Below are 21,895 nucleotides of genomic sequence, written 5' to 3'. Positions count from 1 at the left end.
CACGGATCACGGCCTCGGCTGCAAAACGGTGCATTTTCCGATTTTTCCACGGACCCATTGAAAGTCAATGGGTCCGCGAAAAAAAACGGAAAACGGCACAACGGCCACGGATGCACACAACGGTCGTGTGCATGAGGCCTATGTCTGGCAATCTCTGCAGAGATGAGACATGGCTGAAAAAAGTCAGCATGGTGGTCTGGGCAAAATGGAGAAGATGAAGAAAAAGAACAACTACATCAAAGAAGTCACTGGATATAATAGATATGTAGTACTGTATTCTGCTGTATGTTTGGTAGTGCTGAAACACAAGGCAGCATACTAAGGCTAGAGCTCCTCAGCCACCTCCTCCATATCTGAATTAGAGACAACTGGAGAAGGAGGGCACATGCTGATGATGGCTACCACAGAAGGCAAGCTTCTAGGGAGGTATGCTGGGACAGCATTTTATGGTAAGATATGGCTACAAGAGACACATCACCACTGAAGCCCAGTGGTTGACTGAAGAGGATCAGGTGATCATGCCCATGCTAGTGTTCAGTGTGAATATTCGAATTACGAATATTTATTGCGAATATCGCAACTTCAAGAATTTGTGAATATTTTGAATATAGTGCTATATATAAATTTTTCAAATATTCAGCATTTTATTTTACTTGAAAAATCAGCAATGTAATAATCGTGTAATACGCGAATATTACGCAATCAATACAGGTATGTGTCAAAAAGGAATATATAGCACTATATTTAATATAGTGCTATATATTCGTTTTTTAGAATATTCGTCATTTTTTTCCATCTGAAGTTATGATTCCTCCCTGCTTAAGTTGCTTGTCAAGCAATTTAAGCAGGGAGGAATCATGACTTCAGATGGAAAAAAATGACGAATATTCTAAAAAATGAATATATAGCACTATATTAGATATAGTGCTATATATTTGTTTTTTAGAATATTCGTCATTTTTTTCCATCTCTTCTTTCTCAGCTATTACATGCAGGAAGCAGAGAGACCAATGTGAAGCTACATCTTATTGAACTATATTGGAGAGTCAGCACACACAGATGGCATAAACAGGCAGTGTGAGTCAGGAGGTTTATATAATTACTGGAGGTAATCACTGTATACACTTACCTCCTACATATCTGCACTTCTGGTCCTTTATATAGGGTAGACAGTATATCTTCTTCAGAATACAGGTATATACAAAGAAACAAAAAGGGTGGAGAGAGGCCTGAAAGCTGATTGGAGGGATTTGATTGGTGATGATGAAGCATCCTGCAATTTACAGGAAGTCAGCCGCAGAGACTGATTTCCTGTTTACATATTAGAGCAAGCTCTGGGCTGGTGGTCAGACTTGAGGTCACTTGACCAGATTCCCATAATCAAAAGATTCTGAATCTATAGATGAAACAGATTTAGGATGTAACTAATTACACTTCTAGAATATTAGTGGTAAGTTTACAATATATGTAAAATGAAAAATGTGTTGCTTTGAGTACCAAAAGAATATGGTTAATTGGAAAATATAATTACATTAAATTCTCCTACTGTGCATTTCTGCCTACCATTGACATCTGCTGGCCTAAGGCAAACATTTATCATATCCCCCACTTAACACTGCCCTCAGTGGAGGCAGCCCCAGGGTGGGCTTTTGTAAATTCATGTAATAGCTGCAAGCAGACATTCAGTATGGAAAACAGACAGCTGTCAGAGTTCTAGCATACTCTGCTCAGAGGGGTGGCCATAGTTGGAGTGGGAAAGCACCAAGTACAATAATTGCTAAAAATGCCTGATGCCGAAAGTGAAATATGTTAACAAGGTGTGATGGATTACATAAGACATAAATGATGTCTCCTGGTCTTCCTCCCACTGTGCCTTTGCCAGGGATGCTTATAGTAATGCTTTGTCTGATTACTTTCAGGAACATTAATTGGATGAAATTGTGGAGACAGATCTCATGTGACAAGAGTAAATTTTATTGAAGACTCTCCGATTATGAAGCTCTTGGTTTCTGTACCATACATGGCTTCTATGGGCTATGTACAATATTATCAGTGATGAGAAATGGCTGTAGTAAATTGTGCACTTAACTTCTATCCTAAGTGTGAACTGAATGAGAAAAATTGTTGTCTAATGCTACCACAGGTCATAGTAAGACGACTCTGACCCAAGTTTGGGACATGTGCAGGTAAAGGAGAGGGAAATAATTAAGACTACTTTCACACTAGCGTTTTTGCTGGATCCGGCAGGGTTCAGCAAAAACGAATCCGTTACTGATAATACAACCATCTGCATCTAGCGTGAGGCAGCTCTCACCTGCTGAAAGACACCCTCTGGGCACGGACGCCGCACCTGTATGCTGAAATGTATAAGATCCAATAAGAGAAGAAGTCCAGCTCAGCTCGGGTGCAAAGGTTTACTCTTTTATTCCAGCGGTTTTCAAATTTCCATAAGACAAGGTGTGTACAGTGACGCGTTTCAGACCTCTAGAACATATGGGTCCTTCTTCATGACAAACACACTGTTTGTCATGAAGAAGGACCCATATGTTCTAGAGGTCTGAAATGTGTTACTGTACACACCTTGTCTTATGGAAATTTTAAAACCGCTGGAATAAAAGAGTAAACCTTTGCACCCAAGCTGAGCTGGACTTCTTCTCTTATTGAACCATCTGCATCCGTTATGAACGGATCAGGTTGTATTATCTTTAACATTGCCAATACAGACCCGTCATTAACTCCATTGACTTTCAATGGAGGACGGATCCGTTTTCTATTGTGGCAGATTTTGTCAGAGAAAACTGATCCATCCCTATTGACTTAAAAACACATTTGGAAGTCCAGCTCTAATCAAAAGCAGGGGAACTTTATTTCAGCGGTTTAAAAACTTTCTGTTACAGGAAATGAAGTATTACGCGTTTCAGACCAACACTATTCTGGGTCCTTCATCATGTCATGATAAAGGACCCAGAATAGAGGTGGTCTGAAATGCGTAATACTTCATTTCCTGTAACAGAAAGTTTTTAAACCGCTGAAATAAAGTTCCCCTGCTTTTGATTAGAGTTGGACTTCCAAGTGTGTTTTTGGACTATTGTTTGAACAGCCAAACCCAGGGGCTGCTGTCCGTGCTCTGCACAGCAGGAAACAGGTGAGAGCTGCTTTTTCCAATACATCACTATTGACTTGCATTGGGGGTCATGACAGATCCGTCTTGCTCCGTATCCTAGGACGGAAAGCAAACTACAACATGTTGCGGTTTGATCTCCGGTCTGGGAACGCAATTAAAAGGAACAAAATGCATTTTGGAGCATTCTGTTCTGTTCATTTCAGTTTTGTCCCCATTGACAATAAATGGAGACAGAACCAAAGCGTTTTTTTCCAGTATTGAGCCCCTATGATGGATCTCAATACCAGAAAACTAAAACGCTAGTGTGAAAGTATACTAATAGACAGGGAAGTGATCTGTAAATGTACATGCTGTTACTAATGGGCCTATCTACCTGCATGCACTCATTAGTGCTTTATGATGCTATGGAATGGAATACCTGTCAGTCTTCTGGTCCAACATGATGATACGAGGTCAGTGTCGGACTGGGGTGCTTAGGGCCCACCAGTAAAATGTATTTTGGGGGCCCACCATACGGATTCATTCAAATATAATAAATAATCTAACAAGCTTTTTATATGAACATAGGCTGGTGGAGGTCCTGTACATTGAATATATGTATGTAGTGCAGTAAATCTAATGTGTCATGTGCCACTTGTGCAGGGGGTGGGAGACTAGGGGCCCACCGGGGGATTCCCCTGTACCCCTGTGGGCCAGTCCGAGCCTGTACGAGGTGCAGTGGGCCGTATCTATTGAATGAACGCAAGATGGCATAATACACCAATATTAGTGGCCCTCCTTTGCTCTGGCTAGTAGAATGGGGTCCTGATCAGGTCCTCCATTATTAACTGGCTACAACCTCATAGGGCAAATGGAAAGGTGTTGAAAAAAGTTGCCACCATTTGAGACACTTTCCTAAGTCATTGGATTATAAGAAAATCTCATTGAGCGGGGGCAATTTGAGGAATGCAGCAGTGCAACTTTCCACAGGCTGGTAGTGGAGAGATTAGAATGTATAGTGTGTCTGTCAGAATTACAAAAGAATTACAAAAGTCCATCTGCTTTAGATATTTCCAGAATACAAAGGATAGACAGCACAATTTCACATAAAGCAACCCATTTGCCAAAACTTTAGTTAGGTGTGAGGTACTCTGTAGTCCCCAGGACCTAGATGCGTTAGCTGATCCAGAGGTTGATTCACTGATTAACTGCTAACTGAGGTGGAATCAAACCCAAAGAAGTAGTAGGATGGATGATTTCTATGTATGTAGATATAGCCATACCGTTGGTGAAGCATAAACCATGTCTGGTAAGCCAAAGGATGGAGAGCAGTAGTAAACCTGAGCCAGATATGTGATACACTAGTAAGTGGTACACTAGGGTAATTAGTCAAGCCAAGGATTCAGTAACATTGTTCAAGTAGAGCCGTATATACAGTAGGGAACAAAACAGAAGAGGAGTCAAACAAGAAAGGTCAAGTCCAGAGACAACATACAGTAGCAAGAGATGCTATGTTAACACAAGCCAAAAAAAGAGACTATACATATATACAGTAACAGGCACTAATGACAATGTATTACTGTTTTAAATATGGTGCCTTAAATGCTTATTGGCTGGTGGGCATGCACTCTGTGCATGCATTACCTTGTTCACTGCTGTCAAAGTACTTATAGTGGTGGTGGCTGGGAGGACGAGATCTCGTTGGAACACAATGGGGAAAGTACATAACAACACTGGCCGAAATGGGAACAATGTAAATTCAGCATTTGACTAAAAATGTAAATCTATGGAAGTAATTTACAAACAGATATAAGCCATTTCTGTGGCATATATCTGACGCAGATTCTGTCACACGCCACATTGCAGCAGAATCTGTGACTTCTTCCCCGCTTATGCCCGGTCTAAAAAAGGGGAGTGATGTGGGCCTGGAAGGGGACTGGCCAGCAGGCCCATCTCATTCATCATTTTCTACACCTGGTTTAGGCATAGAAAATGATCTAAATGTAAAACAGCAAGGAAGCTGTCTTACATTTAGAATCGGCGGTGGATACGCTGAAGTTATGTAGGAGGGACAGGACAGACTGTGGCAATGTGGGGCTGTGGTAATAGAGACTGCATACAAGTACTGCTGCTCATTACCACACCACCACCCTCCTCTCTGTACTTCATGTCTCCTCATAAACTCCATTCCTACAAAGATTCAGCTGAAGATCTTTCAAGCTGTATTCAGGATCATAACCCCTGACAAGCAGAGCAGAGAGGAAGATGAGGCAGCTCTTTAGCTCAGTGTTATGAGGTAACTTGTCTTCCTCTGGGATTATAGTTTTTTGGGGAACTAATTAGGATGTCGGCCATTTTATTTCTCCTAATGATTGCTCGCTAGACAAAACAAGCCATTATAACTAATGGAAGGTATTTGAGAATATATTTATAATAAAGTAATACAGTTGCAAGAAAAAGTATGTGAACCCTTTGGAATGATATGAATTTCTGCACAAATTGGTCATAAAATGTGATCTGATCTTCATCTAAGTCACAACAATAGACAATCACGGTCTTCTTAAACTAATAACATACAAATAATTAAATGTTACCATGTTTTTATTGAACACACCATGTAAACATTCACAGTGCAGGTGTAAAAAGTATGTGAACCCCTCCACTAATGACATCTCCAATAGCTAATTGGAGTGAGGTGTCAGCCAACTGGAGTCCAATCAATGAGATGAGATTGGGGGTTACAGCTGCCCTGCCCTATAAAAAACACACACCAGTTCTGGGTTTGCTTTTCACAAGAAGCATTGCCTGATGTGAATGATGCGTCACACAAAAGAGTCAGAAGACCTACGATTAAGAATAGTTGACTTGCATAAAGCTGGAAAGGAATATAAAAGTATCACCAAAAGCCTTGCTGTTAATCAGTCAACAGTAATACAAATTATCTATAAATGGAGAAAGTTCAGCACTGCTGCTACTCTCCCTAGGAGTGGCCGTCCTGTAAAGACGACTGCAAGAGCACAGCGCAGACTCAATAAGGTTAAGAAAAATCCTAGAGTGTTAGCTAAAGACTTACAAAAGTCTCTGGCATATGCTAACATCCCTGTTAGCGAATCTACGATATGTAAAACTCTAAACAAGAATGGATTTCATGGGAGGATACCACAGAGGCAGCCACTACTTTCCAAAAAAAACATTGCTGCATGTTTACAGTTTGCACAAGAGCACCTGGATGTTCCACAGCAGTACTGGCAAAATATTTTATGGACAGATGAAACCAAAGTTGAGTTGTTTGGAAGAAACACACAACACTATGTGTGGAAAAAAGAGGCACAGCACACCAACATCAAAATCTTATCCCAACTGTGAAGTATGGTGGTGGGGGCATCATGGTTTGGGGCTGCTTTGCTGCATCAGGGCCTGGACAGATTGCTATCATCAAAGGAAAAATAAGTTCCCAAGTTTATCAAGACATTTTACAGGAGAACTTCAGGCCATCTGTCCACCAGCTGAAGCTCAACAGAAGATGGGTGTTGCAACAAGACAACGACCCAAAGCATAGAAGTAAATCAACAACAGAATGGCTTAAACTGAAGAAAATACGCCTTCTGGAGTGGCCCAGTCAGAGTCCTGACCTCAACCCGATTGAGATGCTGTGGCATGACCTCAAGAAAGCGATTCACACCAGACATCCCAAGAATATTGCTAAACTGAAAGTTCTGTAAAGAGGAATAGTCAAGAATTACTCCTGACCGTTGTGCATGTCTGATCTGCAACTACAGGAAACGTTTGGTTGAAGTTATTGCTGCCAAAGGAGGTTCAACCAGTTATTAAATCCAAGGGTTCACATTCCTTTTCCACCTGCACTGTGAATGTTTACATGGTGTGTTCAATAAAAACATGGTAACATTTAATTATTTGTGTGTTATTAGTTTAAGCAGACTGTGATTGTCTATTGTTGTGACTTAGATGAAGATCAGATCACATTTTATGACCAATTTGTGCAGAAATCCATATCATTCCAAAGGGTTCACATACTTTTTCTGTATTTAACGTATTTTCCGTCATATAAGACAACTGGGCGTATAAGACAACCCCCTACAACAGGAACTGACTAAGATCCGTGGATGGCACTGTTATGAGGAGGGGGATCTGTGAATGGCACTGTTATGGGGAGGGGGATTTGTGGATGGCATTGTTATGGGGAGGGGGATCAGTGGATGACACTGCTAATGGGGAGGGGGATCAGTGGATGACACTGCTATGGGGGGATCTATGGATGACACTATATAGCACCTTATGCTATATGTGTCATCCACAGATCCACCCCATGACAGTGTCATCCACAGATCCCCCTCCCTATAACAGTGCCATCCACAGATCCCCCCTAAACAGTGCCATCCACAGATCCCCCCTAAACAGTGCATCCACAGATCCCCTCCCCATAACAGTGCCATCCACAGATCCCCCTCCCTATAACAGTGCCTTCCACAGATCCCCCCTAAACAGTGCCACCCACAGATCCCCCTCCCCGACACTCAGAGGAGTACACATTTATAAACTGTAATCTGTAACTTTAACTTTAAATCAGCACTTATCTCTTTACTAGGGTACCTTACTCTCAGTTCCGGTAACAGGCAGTGCGGGCGGCACTCACTCACTGACGTCACGTGCCTGCTCCTCCCACTAGGCGGCGCAGGCGCGTGAAGTCAGTGAGTGAGCGCCGCCCGCACTGCCTGTTACCGGAGCTGAGAGTAAGGTACCCTAGTAAAGAGATGAGCGCTGATTTAAAGTTAAAGTTACAGATTACAGTTTATAAATGTATACTCCTGTGAGCGGCGTGGCCCTGTATATTCTAATCCCCAGGCAAGTGTCGCCGTCACCATGGGAACGCCTGGGGGTTAGAATATACCATCGGATCTGAGTATACCCGGCGTATAAGACGACCCCCGACTTTTGAAAATAATTTCTAGTGTTAGAAAGTCGTCTTATACGCCGGAAAATACTGTAAGTACAAACCGGATTCCCAAAAAGTTGGGACACTATACAAATCGTGAATAAAAACTGAATGCAATGATGTGGAGGTGCTAACTTCTAATATTTTATTCAGAATAGAACATAAATCACGGAACAAAAGTTTAAACTGAGAAAATGTACCATTTTAAGGAAAAAATATGTTGAATAAGAATTTCATGGTGTCAACAAATCCCCAAAAAGTTGGGACAAGGCCATTTTCACCACTGTGTGGCATCTCCCCTTCTTCTTACAACACTCAACAGACGTCTGGGGACCGAGGAGACCAGTTTCTCAAGTTTAGAAATAGGAATGCTCTCCCATTCTTGTCTAATACAGGCCTCTAACTGTTCAATCGTCTTGGGCCTTTTTTGTTGCACCTTCCTCTTTATGATGCGCCAAATGTTCTCTATAGGTGAAAAATCTGCACTGCAGACTGGCCATTTCAGTAGCTGGATCCTTCTCCTCCGCAGCCATGATGTTGTGATTGATGCAGAATGTGGTCTGGCATTATCTTGTTGAAAAATGCAGGGTCTTCCCTGAAAGAGATGACGTCTGGATGGGAGCATATGTTGTTCTAGAACCTGAATATATTTTTCTGCATTGATGGTGCCTTTCCAGACATGCAAGCTGCCCATGCCACACGCACTCATGCAACCCCATACCATCAGAGATGCAGGCTTCTGAACTGAGCGTTGATAACAACTTGGGTTGTCCTTGTCCTCTTTGGTCCGGATGACATGGCGTCCCAGATTTACAAAAAGAACTTCGAATCGTGACTCGTCTGACCACAGAACAGTCTTCCATTTTGCCACTACTCCATTTTAAATGATCCCTGGCCCAGTGAAAACGCCTGAGCTTGTGGATCTTGCTTAGAAATGGCTTCTTCTTTGCACTGTAGAGTTTCAGCTGGCAACGGCGGATGGCACGGTGGATTGTGTTCACTGACAATGGTTTCTGGAAGTATTCCTGAGCCCATTCTGTGATTTCCTTTACAATAGCATTCCTGTTTGTGGTGCAGTGTCATTTAAGGCCCCGGAGATCACGGGCATCCGGTATGGTTTTACGGCCTTGACCCTTACGCACAGAGATTGTTCCAGATTCTCTGAATCTTCGAATGATGTTATGCACAGTTGATGATGATAGATGCAAAGTCTTTGCAATTTTTCGCTGGGTAACACCTTTCTGATATTGCTCCACTATCTTTCTGCGCAACATTGTGGGAATTAGTGATCCTCTACCCATCTTGGCTTCTGAGAGACACTGCCACTCTGAGAAGCTCTTTTTATACCCAATCATGTTGCCAATTGACCTAATTAGTGTTAATTGGTCTTCCAGCTCTTCGTTATGCTCAAATTTACTTTTTCCAGCCTCTTATTGCTACTTGTCCCAACTTTTTGGGGATTTGTTGACACCGTGAAAATTTGAATCAACGTATTTTTCCTTTAAAATGATACGTTTACTCGGATTAAACGTTTGATCTGTCATCTACGTTCTATTACAAATAAAATATTGACATTTGCCATCTCCACATCATTGCATTCAGTTTTTATTCACAATTTGTTTAGTGTTCCAACTTTTTGGGAATCCGGTTTGTATTTTTATTTTCTTAATTCCCGGACAACCCCTTTAAATCAGGGTCATATCAGGGTGGTTCTCACCTTAGCCCACACTAAAAAGATAAGAGAGGCCTGTAATTTTCATCATAGGTACATTTCAACTAATGAGAGACAGAATAGGGGGAAAGAATACAGGAAATCACATTGTAGGTGAGGTAAGTATTTGGTCACCTACAAACAAGCAATATTTCTGGCTCTCACAGACCTGTAACTTCTTTTTCAAGAGGCTCCTCTGTCCTCCACTCCTTACCTGTATTAATGGCACCTGTTTGAACTTGTTATAAGTATAAAAGACACATGTCCACAATCGCAAACAGTCACACTCCAAACTCCACTATGGCCAAGACCAAAGAGCTGTCGAAGCACACCAGAAACAAAATTGTAGACCTGCACCAGGCTGGGAAGACTAAATCTGCAATAGGCAAGCAGCTTGGTGTGAAGAAATCAACTGTTGGAGCAATTATTAGAAAATGGAAGACATACAAGACCACTGATTATTTCCCTCGATCTGGGGCTCCACGCAAGATCTCACCCCGTGGGGGTCAAAATGATCACAAGAACGGTGAGCAAAAATCCCAGAATCACACGGGGGACCTAGTGAATGACCTGCAGAGAGCTTGGACCAAATTAACAAAGGCTACCATCAGTAACACACTACGCCGCCAGGGACTCAAATCCTGCAGTGCCAGACGTGTCCCCCTGCTTAAGCCAGTACATGTCCCATCTGAAGTTTGCTATAGAGCATTTGGATGACCCAGAAGAGGATTGTCATATGGTCAGATGAAACCAAAGTAGAACTTTTTGGTAAAAACTCAACTCGTCATGTTTGGAGGAGAAAGAATGCTGAGTTGCATCCAAAGAACACCATACCTACTGTGAAGCATGGGGGTAAAAACATCATGCTTTGGGGCTTTTTTTCTGCAACGGGACCAGGACGACTGATCCGTGTAAAGGAAAGAATAAATTGGGCCATGTATCATGAGATTTTGAGTGAAAACCTCCTTCCATCAACAAGGGCATTGAATATGAAATGTGGCTGGGTCTTTCAGCATGACAATGATCCCAAACACACCGCCTGGGCAACAAAGGAGTGGCTTCGTAAGAAGCATTTCAAAGTCCTGGAGTAGCCTAGCCAGTCTCCAGATCTCAACCCCATAGAAAACCTTTGGAGGGAGTTGAAAGTCCGTGTTGTCCAGCGACACCCCAAAACATCACTGCTCTAGAGGAGATCTGCATGGAGAAATGGGCCAAAATACCAGCAACAGTGTGTGAAAACTTTGTGAAGACTTACAGAAAACGTTTGACCTCTGTCATTGCCAACAAAGGGTATATAACAAAGTATTGAGATGAACTTTTGTTATTGACCAAATACAATGTGATTTTCATGATATATTTTTTTCATTATGTCTCTCATAGTTGAGGTATACCTATGATGAAAATTACAGGCCTCTTTCATCTTTTTAAAGAGGACCTTTCACCGATTATGACACTGTGAACTAAGAATACAGACATGGAGAGCGGCGCCCGGGGATCTCACTGCACTTACTATTATCCCTGGGCGCCGCTCCGTTTATTGTGCTGCTTATTTTGCTTGGTATATATATATATATATATATATATATATATATGAAGAAAAATGGCGTCACTGGCTCAAAGAGAGAGGTACGGGTGCATGTCCCAAGGGGAATGGACTTATTAACCCAATAAATGGATCCGATAGGTAAAAGCAAGTGAACCCTTTATTCACCCAGGTGGTGCAACGTTTCAGCTCCAAACACGAGCCTTCTTCAAGCCTATATGTGTGTATATATTTATATACACACACACACATACACATATATACATTATCTCACAAAAGTGAGTACAACCCTCACATTTTTATAAATATTTTGGTATAACTTTTCATGGGACAACAGTGAAGATATAACACTTTGATACAATATAAAGTAGTCAGCGTACACCTAGTATAACAGTGTAGATTTGGTGTGCCCTCAAAATAATAAGTGAGTACACCCCTAAGTAAAAATGGGCAAATTGTGCCCAAAGTGTCAATATTTTCTGTAGCCACCATTATTTTCCAGCACTGCCTTAACTCTCTTGGGGATGGAGTTCACTATAGCTTCACAGGTTGCCACTGGAATCCTCTTCCACTCCTCCATGATGACATCACGGAGCTGGTGGATGTTAGAGACCTTGCAGTCCTCCACCTTACTTTTGAGGATTCCCCACAGATGCTCAATAGGGTTTAGGTCTGGAGACATACTTGGCCAGTCCAGCACCATTACACTCAGTTTCTTTAGCAATTCACTGGTCATCTTGGAGGTGTGTTTGGGATCATTATCATGTTGGAATACTGCCCTGCACCCTACAGTACATTTAGGCATTCATGGTTCCCTCAATGAACTGTAGCTCCCCACAGCTGGCAGCACTCATGCAGCCCCAAACCATGACGCTCCCACCACCATGCTTGACTGTAGGCAAGACACACTTGTCTTTGTACTCCTCACCTGGTTGCCGCCACACATGCTTGACACCATCTGAACCAAATAAGTTTATATTGGTCTCATGAGACCACAAGACATGGTTCCAGTAATCCATGTCCTCAGTCTACTTGTCTTCAGTAAACTGTTTGCGGGCTTTCTTGTGTATCATCTTTAGAAGAGACTTCCTTCTGAGACTTCATGAGGACCAATTTGATGCAGTGTGCTGCATATGGTCTGAGCACTGACAGGCTGCCCCCCACCACCTCTTTAACCTCTGTAGCAATGCTGGCAGCACTCATACGTCTATATTTAAAAGATAGACGTATGAGTGGATATGACGCTGAGCACGTGCACTGAACTTCTTTGGTCGACCATGGCGAGGCCTGTTCTGAGTCAAACCTGTCTTGTTAAACCTCTGTATGGTCTTGGCCACCGTGCTGCAGCTCAGTTTTAGGGTGTTGGCAATCTTCTTATCGTCTAGGCCCGGTGTGGCCAACCTGTGGCTCTTGAGTCGCATGCTGCTTTTTGCTTCTTCAAGTGCGGCTCTAGCTGTGGAGTCGGGAAGCAGTCAATCCAGCTCACTCTCCACCCCATGCTCAGATCTCTTTTCCTGATTGGGCACTCCAGCTCACTCTCCAGTACGTCCTGATGCACACAGTGTGAGAACGTAGTACGTGGAGACAGGGACTATGACCTGACGTTGTGCTCATCAGGTCACAGTGGAGAGTGTGTCAGACCTGCAAAGTAGCAGGTGCCCAAGCAAGAGCCCTGTGCCTGATCAGGAGATGGAAGAAAAAATAATAATTATAGAACTGAGCATGGGGGTCTGATCTGAGCATGGGGGGTCCTGATCTGAGCAATGGAGGTCTGATCTGAGCATGGAGGTCAGATCTGAGCATGGAGGGGCATCTGAGCATGGGGGTTCAGATTTGAGCATGGGTGGCAGATCTGAGCATGGGGGGCAGATTTGAGCAGGAGGGGTCTTGTTTGAGCATGGGTTGGTAAGGCCTGAGCATGGGGGGGTCAGATCTGAGAAGGGGTGAGATCTGATCATGGGTGGGAGATCTGAGCACTGAGGGTCTGACACTGGGAGTCTGATTTGGAGGTCTGATGAGGTTTGGGGATCTTATCTTTAGGTCAGATGAGGAAAGGGGATCTGATTTAGGAGTCTGATCTGAGGTCTGATGAAAAATATATTTTATCTTTTTTTCTCTGCTAATGAAAAATAAGAAAAAAAAATATTATCAGACCTCAGATCAGATGAAAAATCTTTTTTTCTCTTTTTTTTCTTTGTTAAAACCCAGGTGCATCTTGTAGGGCGAAAAATATGGTGACTGGTGTGTAAATGTATAGCTAGTGGCTCCTGGTAGTCATACGTGTTTTTTTGCGGCTTTTGTGTCTGTAAGGTTGGCCATCCCTGGTCTAGGCTATCTTTATGTAGAGCAACAATTTTTTTTTTTCAGATCCTCAGAGAGTTCTTTGCCATGAGGTGTCATGTTGAACTTCCAGTATGAGAGAGTGGAAGAGTGACAACACCAAATTTAGCACCCCTGCTCCCCATTCACACCTGAGACCTTATAACACTAATGATTCACATGACACTGGGGAGGGAAAATAGCTAATTGTGCACAATTTAGCCATTTTTAATTAGGGGTGTACTCACTTTTGTTTTCAGTGGTTTAGACATTGATGGTTGTGTGTTGAGTTATTTTGAGGGCACACCAAATTTACACTGTTATACAAGCTGTACACTGTGTCATATCTTCAGTGTTGTCCCATGAAAAAAACTAAAATGTGAGGGGTGTACTCACTTTTGTGAGATACTATTGTAAGATCCTCACCTGCTTTGCACTCCAGGGGAACCAAGAGGGGTCCTCGTGGAGTTGCGGGACAGGTTATGCGTGTCTCTGATGCACCAGCGCTGACCCCTTTGCGAGCCAGTGCGGAGATGCGTTCGCGTGGACATCGGAGGGGAGGACCGTCGGAGTCCCGGGGACAGAGTGGCCAGGCGAGTGACAAGACGCCGCGGCCAGGGTTGTCTCCAGTGTCTCCTGCGACTTCCGTTTCCGCATCTGGGTCCACGCGCTCGCATACTCTCGCTGAGTCAATCATGCGTCCGTGCGTACGCACGAGGGCAGGTTCGGATACACGGTCGCGAGTACGCGCTTCTTATGCACTTCGTCGACCAGTGGCGCATATTATACTGACTCACAAGAGCAAAGTGGATTAGGGAGCCAGCTATGGGTTAATCAACTTGTGATTGCCTTAGGCCTTGTACTCAGGTGCAGGGCAATTTGTTCACCTATGGTAGTGGACACTTGGCACCCTGGGATTGGTCAGCAGGCATTTAAAAGGAGGTTTCTCAGGGTGATCAGTGCCCACTGTTATTTTCCCTCAACCAGGTATAGGTCACAACTCCTAGTGACTGAAGACTGCCAGGAACTTTGTCCTTTACAGCGGACCCAATATCTGGAGTGACTCGACTGCCAAGTGCACAGCATCATTCAGCACTGGTTGGGACTATTCCTGGAATCTCCTTGCCTGGTTTTTTGTTATTATTCCCTGTTACCAGCAAGTGTCCTGGACGTTTATGTTTCTGGTGAATAAACACCTTTTTGCTTTCATCACTGGTCTGTTTGTTGGTGCCTTGCATTACAACTATATATATATATATATATATATATATATATATATATATATATATATATATTTATGGAGAGAGAGAGAGAGCTGTACACCAATATTGATCTGGCTTAATAGTTTGGAAAATAAATGATTGATATATCTTAGCAGGATATGACTTCTGTTTAACATCTGTTCATAATCAATCAAAATTGACTCTGGCCAGAGGAAAAAAGTAATCTGTGTGAATTTGCACAACTTAAAGTTAGACAAATATATACATCTTGTGGGTGACATGTTACCAGCCACGTGATGTTAGTGTTACTACAGGAAGGAGGTGTATCAATACAACAGGATGGATCTCCTGGGCCCATTACTCAGCTCTTGGCAGTCAATCACTGAAGCTGTACAAGCTGTCAATCTTGATGAGAAGCCCACAAACAAGATGACAATAAGTTGTGGCAGTGCATTACAGATTAGCTGTCTGCTGCATGCTGTTCAGCCCAACCCCATATAAGTGGGGTTTCATGTGTCAGTGAGTTTGAGAAGTACAGATCACTTATAGGAAAGGGAAGGGATAACAAGTACTTTCGTTTTAAAGAACAGTTCTTTTTTTTTATTTAACTGAAAAGTGTCTTATTGACAAATTATAAAAAGCTGTGATGTGGTGCTGCCTCGCTAAAGTTATTATGCACCTATCTACAATAATACAGGAGAGAGAAAACAATTGCATAACATAGAAGTCATTAGATATATATATATATATATATATATATATCTCAATTAAATATTCTATGTATATAATTAATACTATATATTTCCTAACGGTGAAAAATTACCATTTCACAGAAACGAATCACTCAACGAAATGCAGACATAAAGGGGTTTTCCGAGATATCCTCTGGATAGGTCATCAGCATCTGATTGGTGGGGGTCCAACACCTGGGACCCCTGCCAGTCAGCTATTTGAGAAGTAAGTGGTGCACCTGTGAGAGCCACGGCCTTTTTGCATCTTACGAAGCACAGCGCCGTACATTGTATAGTTGCTGTGCTTGGTATCGTGCTCCGCCTTATTCACTTTAATGGGGCTGAGCTGCGATACTAAGCACAGCCGCTATACAATGTATGGCGCTGTGCTTGGTAAGCTGCGAGAAGGCCACAGTGCTCACAGGAGTCGGAACCCCCACAGATCAGTATCAAAATCCTAGAAAAAAAAAACTTAAGCGTAATCAGTATTTAACATGTATAATGACCACTTTCTCTGAGGGTGCATTAACATGACTGTATGTATTTTCCAGTCCACAAAAATATAGGATGCCGCCGGTGCGATGTCCGTGTTGTATGTGTTTTATTTGTGTGGATCTACTGTAATAATCCCTATCCTTTACTGTGTGTTCTCTCTTTTTTGAGGGCTATGGAATGAAAATAAGGATGTGGACAGCACACAGCACTATAGCCTAAATGACCAAGCATAACCTTCAGAAGGACCCCCACCGTGAAGAGTATTCTGGCCCCAAGTTGTCCCAGGAAACATACCATAAGAAACAAAAGAAACAGTCATAGATTGGAAGTATATAGATGTTATCATCCACGGTGCCAGTGCTGTTGAATGACCAAATACTGTATAATATCACAACCTTTCAGTCTACCATCACTCAGGAGTCATCTCCTATAAAATACTGTGCTTCAAAGTATGTGATCTATTTGATTGAATGTAGGAGTGGAGCACAATATGTAGGTTGGATAACACAGTAACTCCATAGTAGATTGAACTAACATCGATGCAATATCAGTAAGGTGTGTATGAAACATGGCTTATCCCTACATTGTACTATGAAACACAACAAAGACATTGACACAATTTATTGGAATCCTACCGTATTAACTGTTCAGATGGCCAGGCGCTGGATTTATCATAAAAGGAACAAGCATAGCAGTGTAGCCATGTAGAGCTAGCTTAGGACTCGTGTTTTGTGCGGATCCGTCATGGACGGATCCGTTGAGATAGTACAACCGTCTGCATCCGTTCAGAACGGATCCGTTTGTATTATCTTTAACATAGCCAAGACGGATCCGTCTTGAACATCAATAAAAGTCAATGAAGGACGGATCCATTTTCTTTTGGGCCAGATTGTGTCAGAGAAAACTGATCCGTCCCCATTGACCGACATTGTGTGTCAGGACGGATCCGTTTGGCTCAGTTTCATCAGACGGACACCGAATTGCTGCAAGCAGCGTTTTGGGGTCCGTCTCCAAAGTGGAATGGAGACTGAACTGATGCAAACTGATGCATTCTGAGCTGATCCTTTTCCATTCAGAATGCATTAGAATGCAAACTGATCCATTTTGGACCGCTTGTGAGATCCCTGAACGGATCTCACAAACGGAAAGCCAAAACGCGAGTGTGAAAGTAGATTAAGCTGACTGGTGTAATATTTTCAGAATGAAGTACCGCACACCGTGGTCGCTGGTGCTAGCAAAAGACTTTGTTAGTCGTAATCTAGTAGAAAAAAATGGCTGCACATAACTAGTTCAATTTGCCATTGATTAGTGTCATTTATTATTCACAATAATTTCATGTTGCATACATGATCCAGTGGATGCCCATATGTCTCAGTCACATTGCATAAGTACCGTACGTTTCGGCCTGTTTCGGCCTTCTTCAGCAGTATTCGATCTGGCAGTGACAGCGGGCAGGAGCGCTGGATCACAGGTTGACCATTGATAAAAGAATGAACTACTACTCCTTTGAGATGGATTCCTATTCAGACAAGAGTTTACTACATATGAATGTGAGTAGTTCTATCGCATGGCACCTCTTCTTCACTAAATGAGTAAGGTTAGGTTCTATATGTTTTTTATAGCTAAGGGTACTTTCACACTTGCGGCAGGACGGATCCGACAGGCTGTTCACCCTGCCGGATCTGTCCTTCCGCTATTTTGCCGTGCCGCCGGACCACCGCTCCGTCCCCATTGACTATAATGGAGACGGGGCGGAGCTCCAGCGCAGCACGGTAGTGCACGGCGAAAGGCCGCCAGACTAAAAGTCCTGCATGTCCTACTTTTTAGGGTACTTTCACACTTGCGTTTTTCTTTTCCGGCATAGAATTCCGTCACAGGGGCTCTATACCGGAAAAGAACTGATCAGTTTTATCCCCATGCATTCTGAATGGAGAGCAATCCGTTCAGGATGCATCAGGATGTCTTCAGTTCAGTCATTTTGACTGATCAGGCAAAAGAGAAAACCGTAGCATGCTACGGTTTTATCTCCGGCGAAAAAAAATGACTTGCCTGAATGCCTATTTTTTCCATAGTAATGTATTAGTGCCGGATCCGGCATTCAAAATGCGTTTGCATACAGTTTGTCTGATCAGGCATGCAGTTCAGGCAGCGGAACTGCCTCAAACGACGCAAGTGTGAAAGTACCCTTAGTCCGACGGCTTCTCCCCGTTAACTGCCGTACTGCACCGGAGCTCCGCCCCCGTCCCCATTATAGTCAATAGGGACGGAGTGGCGGTCTGGCGGCATGGCAAAATAGCCTTATGAGATTTGAGTTCACTAGCTTTAGATTTTGCCTTCACAAATAAATGTACAATGTACGCTGTAATAATTAAAAGGACTTAGATAATACAATTCATAAAGTGGTATTAGAAAGGATGGAATACTCATACTGTACCCTACCCTTCTTTCTATTAGGTCTGGTAAAAGCGCAGGTACTGTATGGTGTTCAGGTTTTCATTTTGACGTATTGTTTGACAAGGTGATGTATCAGTGCCAATCTGTTATTTGCACAGTCAGAGGGCTATTGGCATTGTGGCATTTCACTAATCCTTTCACCTCCCATTACATGCTTGCATTTATACCTGAACTAAGCCACTTGATTTTGCAATACAAATTACCTGCACAGTATAGACTGCCCACAGAGGAAAAGATTATAATGATACAGAGAGAAAAGAGGAGCAGAGAAAATGTGGGCTGCTGTCAAGACCTGTCAACTTTAGGCCCAAAGTTTTACATTTACTGAAGAGCAGCTTTTCAATCTTTGTTAGAGTCATTATCAGTTGTATAGCCTACCCCTATCAGTCTTCAGTCCTACCATTCTGACTCAGGAAAGAAAATTATTTTCACATTAGCAACTCACTAATGGCCACAAATTTTCTACCTGGAACACTGCTGGAGTCAAATGCATTGTTTTAACACCAACCTGAGGGTATTGTTAGAATGGCCAGCCTCGGCCTGCAGGTCCTTCTGTCATGCACATGGATAAGTGGGCTGGGCGGAGAGTTGTCACAGTCATTCATCATCCTCCATCAATGTCATCAACATCTCATGCTGAGAACCCAACAGGGGTAAATCTGTCACTCAAGCCTTCTGACAACTTGACAGATGTTTACTGTACTGATGTTCATAGTATAGCAAATATGCTATACATGTCTCACATACTGACACTGTCTTTGAACAGATAATTCAGTTAGGTTACGTATGTTTTGGATTTTGTAATTATTGTTTTTTTAGCTTTTATGGTGAAAAAAACATTGGCCCAACTGGAAACAATATGCTGAAAAGTGCCTACATGATCCTTTACTTATAATGTTGTACCATACCATCATTTTTCTTAACTTAGCAATAGAAATGTATAGTAAGGTTGGATTACTACTACTGGCAGTAGAACTGGTACTTGTTGGATGACCAATGTTAGGATCACTACCCAAAAAACTGAAAAAAAGATACCCAACAAGATGGAGAGGAATTTTTATTTTTTAGGCAATATGTAAAAAAATAAAAAAAATAACTATAACATAAACTACTTAATAATAATAATGAAAAAATGTATCTTATAGTGATTATAGTGGTTAACCATTTTACTGCAAACCAATATATACTGCCATAATTAAGAATGATGTGTAAATACATTGTTTATGTCCATGTTTAAGATATCTAAATAAAGAACATTCCTCATAGAGTAATATAATGTTTTCTGCAGCTGAACTATATTATATCAGGACAGTTGACAGCCTCTATATAAACCATGGTGCTGTAAAGTGCTGTGGAATATATTGGGGCTAAAAAAATAAGAATAATAATCATTGTGGTGTAGAGCATTGTAATAAAAGGCAGTAACAATATCCAGATTTATCAAATGTTGCAACAGATATGACATTTCCTTCAAATATATACTAATCCAAGCAAAATACACCTAGCTGACTTATTTGGCACACTTCACATTGTACAAGAACTCAGAGATGCTGTTATTTAGTAAAAAGTGGTGCGGTTTAGGCCAGAGGTGTACAACCTGCTGCTTGGTACCACATACGGCCCGTGATGCCATTCTTTATGAACCTCAGCCACCTGGACACAGAAATGTTTGTCTGTCTATGGCTGCTTACATGTAGTACCTATGTCACAGAAGACACACCGCTCAGGAGCATGGACAGACACATATATTAGGAAAATTAGGTCCTTTGTCACTTTAGTAAAGAGTATATGAGTTAGCAAGGTGGATATCAATGCATTCAGCCCTCTTCATTGTACTGTAGTTTATGGGTCGGGGGGGAACTTAAAGTGGCCCTGAAAAATAAAAATAAATGTGGCCTCAATATTGTAGGTGGGTCCAAATTCACAGAAGGTGGGGCGACATTAGTAGATGGAACCAATACAAGTTGGCAGGGTCAGTAATACCACAGTGTAGCACAAAATAACATCTCACAGAACCAAATACCACAGTTTAGCAAAAAACTTCCAGAACCTGTCCCTCTGTGGTGGCCATCAATTGCTGCCATGTTCTGTTTGTGTCTAATATGGATATGGGGCATGGGGAGATGTGGGTCACAACACAAGCCAGCCCTACCTTCAGCATGTTGCCTGGACTTCCTCTAATAATGACCCTTATAGTTCCCCCAGTAGTATGTACCTAACCAACAGCAGTGAGGAGGGCTTGGGTGGATTATATAGGCATTGCCCCACTGGGAAAATTCCATGTAGTGTCTGTGGCCAATTGGCCCATGGGTGTGACCAGAATATCCATAATCTTCAGTGGAATCAGTCGAAAAATTAGGCTACATGCACACGACCTTTCCGTTTTTTGCAGTCTGAAAATTGCGGATCCGCAAAACACGGAAGCCGCCCGTCTGCCTTCCGCAATTTGCGGAATTGAACAGGCGGCATATTGTAGAAATGCCTATTCTTGTCCGCAAAACAGACAAGAATTTTTTATTTTTTTTTGCGGGGCCATTGAAGTGAATGGGTTTGCACCCGAGCCGCAAAAACTGCGGCTCGGATGCGGACCAGAACAACGGTCGTGTTCATGAGGCCTTAGTATCCTTCTTTCTGAAGAGCTGATTGGTGTTGAAGACCGCCATGGAAGTGGAACCTGCACCATTAGACATTCAGACATTTCTGGCATATATTTTTCATATGCCATAAATATCTCAGGTACCCATTTAAAGTATTTTTTAATGGTCAATATAACAGAGTATCCATTGAACCAGAAAGGCTTTGCATCTCTGGTCTAGAACATGATGCACAAGCTTTATGCATAACAACCAAATACTGTTTGCTCCATTGTCAGCCATATGCCCAAAGAGAAGACAAGTAGAAAAAGAAGAAAAGCTTGCATCCATAAGGTACATAAATATGGCTCATAGAGTTTTTCTGCACGAAATGCGTACCAAAATAATCCTCATTAAAGAGAATTTCTAATCAAAATATTTTGCAATGTGCTTCAAAAAACATCTTCATCTACATGCCTTGCACCACACTTATTAAGTGGTTATTATATATTTTTTTTTACTTTGGCCTACAAAGAGTGTGGCATCACAGGAAAGTTGGAGTGGCTTGCTACAAAGGCTATGGTCTTAGATGTGAAAATGTTTGCCAAAATTGAGTCCCAAATTTTGGTGCCAAATTCTTACACAAAATAAGCTACCTAATAAGAGGCCTGTCTAAAGATGAATCAAATTTATCATCCAGCTGGATAGATCTGGTGGATCTTTAGACTGTCTAGTCTAAACACCCTTTTACAAGGGAAAAGGATGGGGACAATTATCGGTAGTAAGCAT

Source organism: Bufo gargarizans, chromosome 4, assembly GCF_014858855.1.
Source record: "Bufo gargarizans isolate SCDJY-AF-19 chromosome 4, ASM1485885v1, whole genome shotgun sequence".
Classification (NCBI taxonomy): domain Eukaryota; kingdom Metazoa; phylum Chordata; class Amphibia; order Anura; family Bufonidae; genus Bufo; species Bufo gargarizans.
This window is presented reverse-complemented; position numbering follows the sequence as displayed.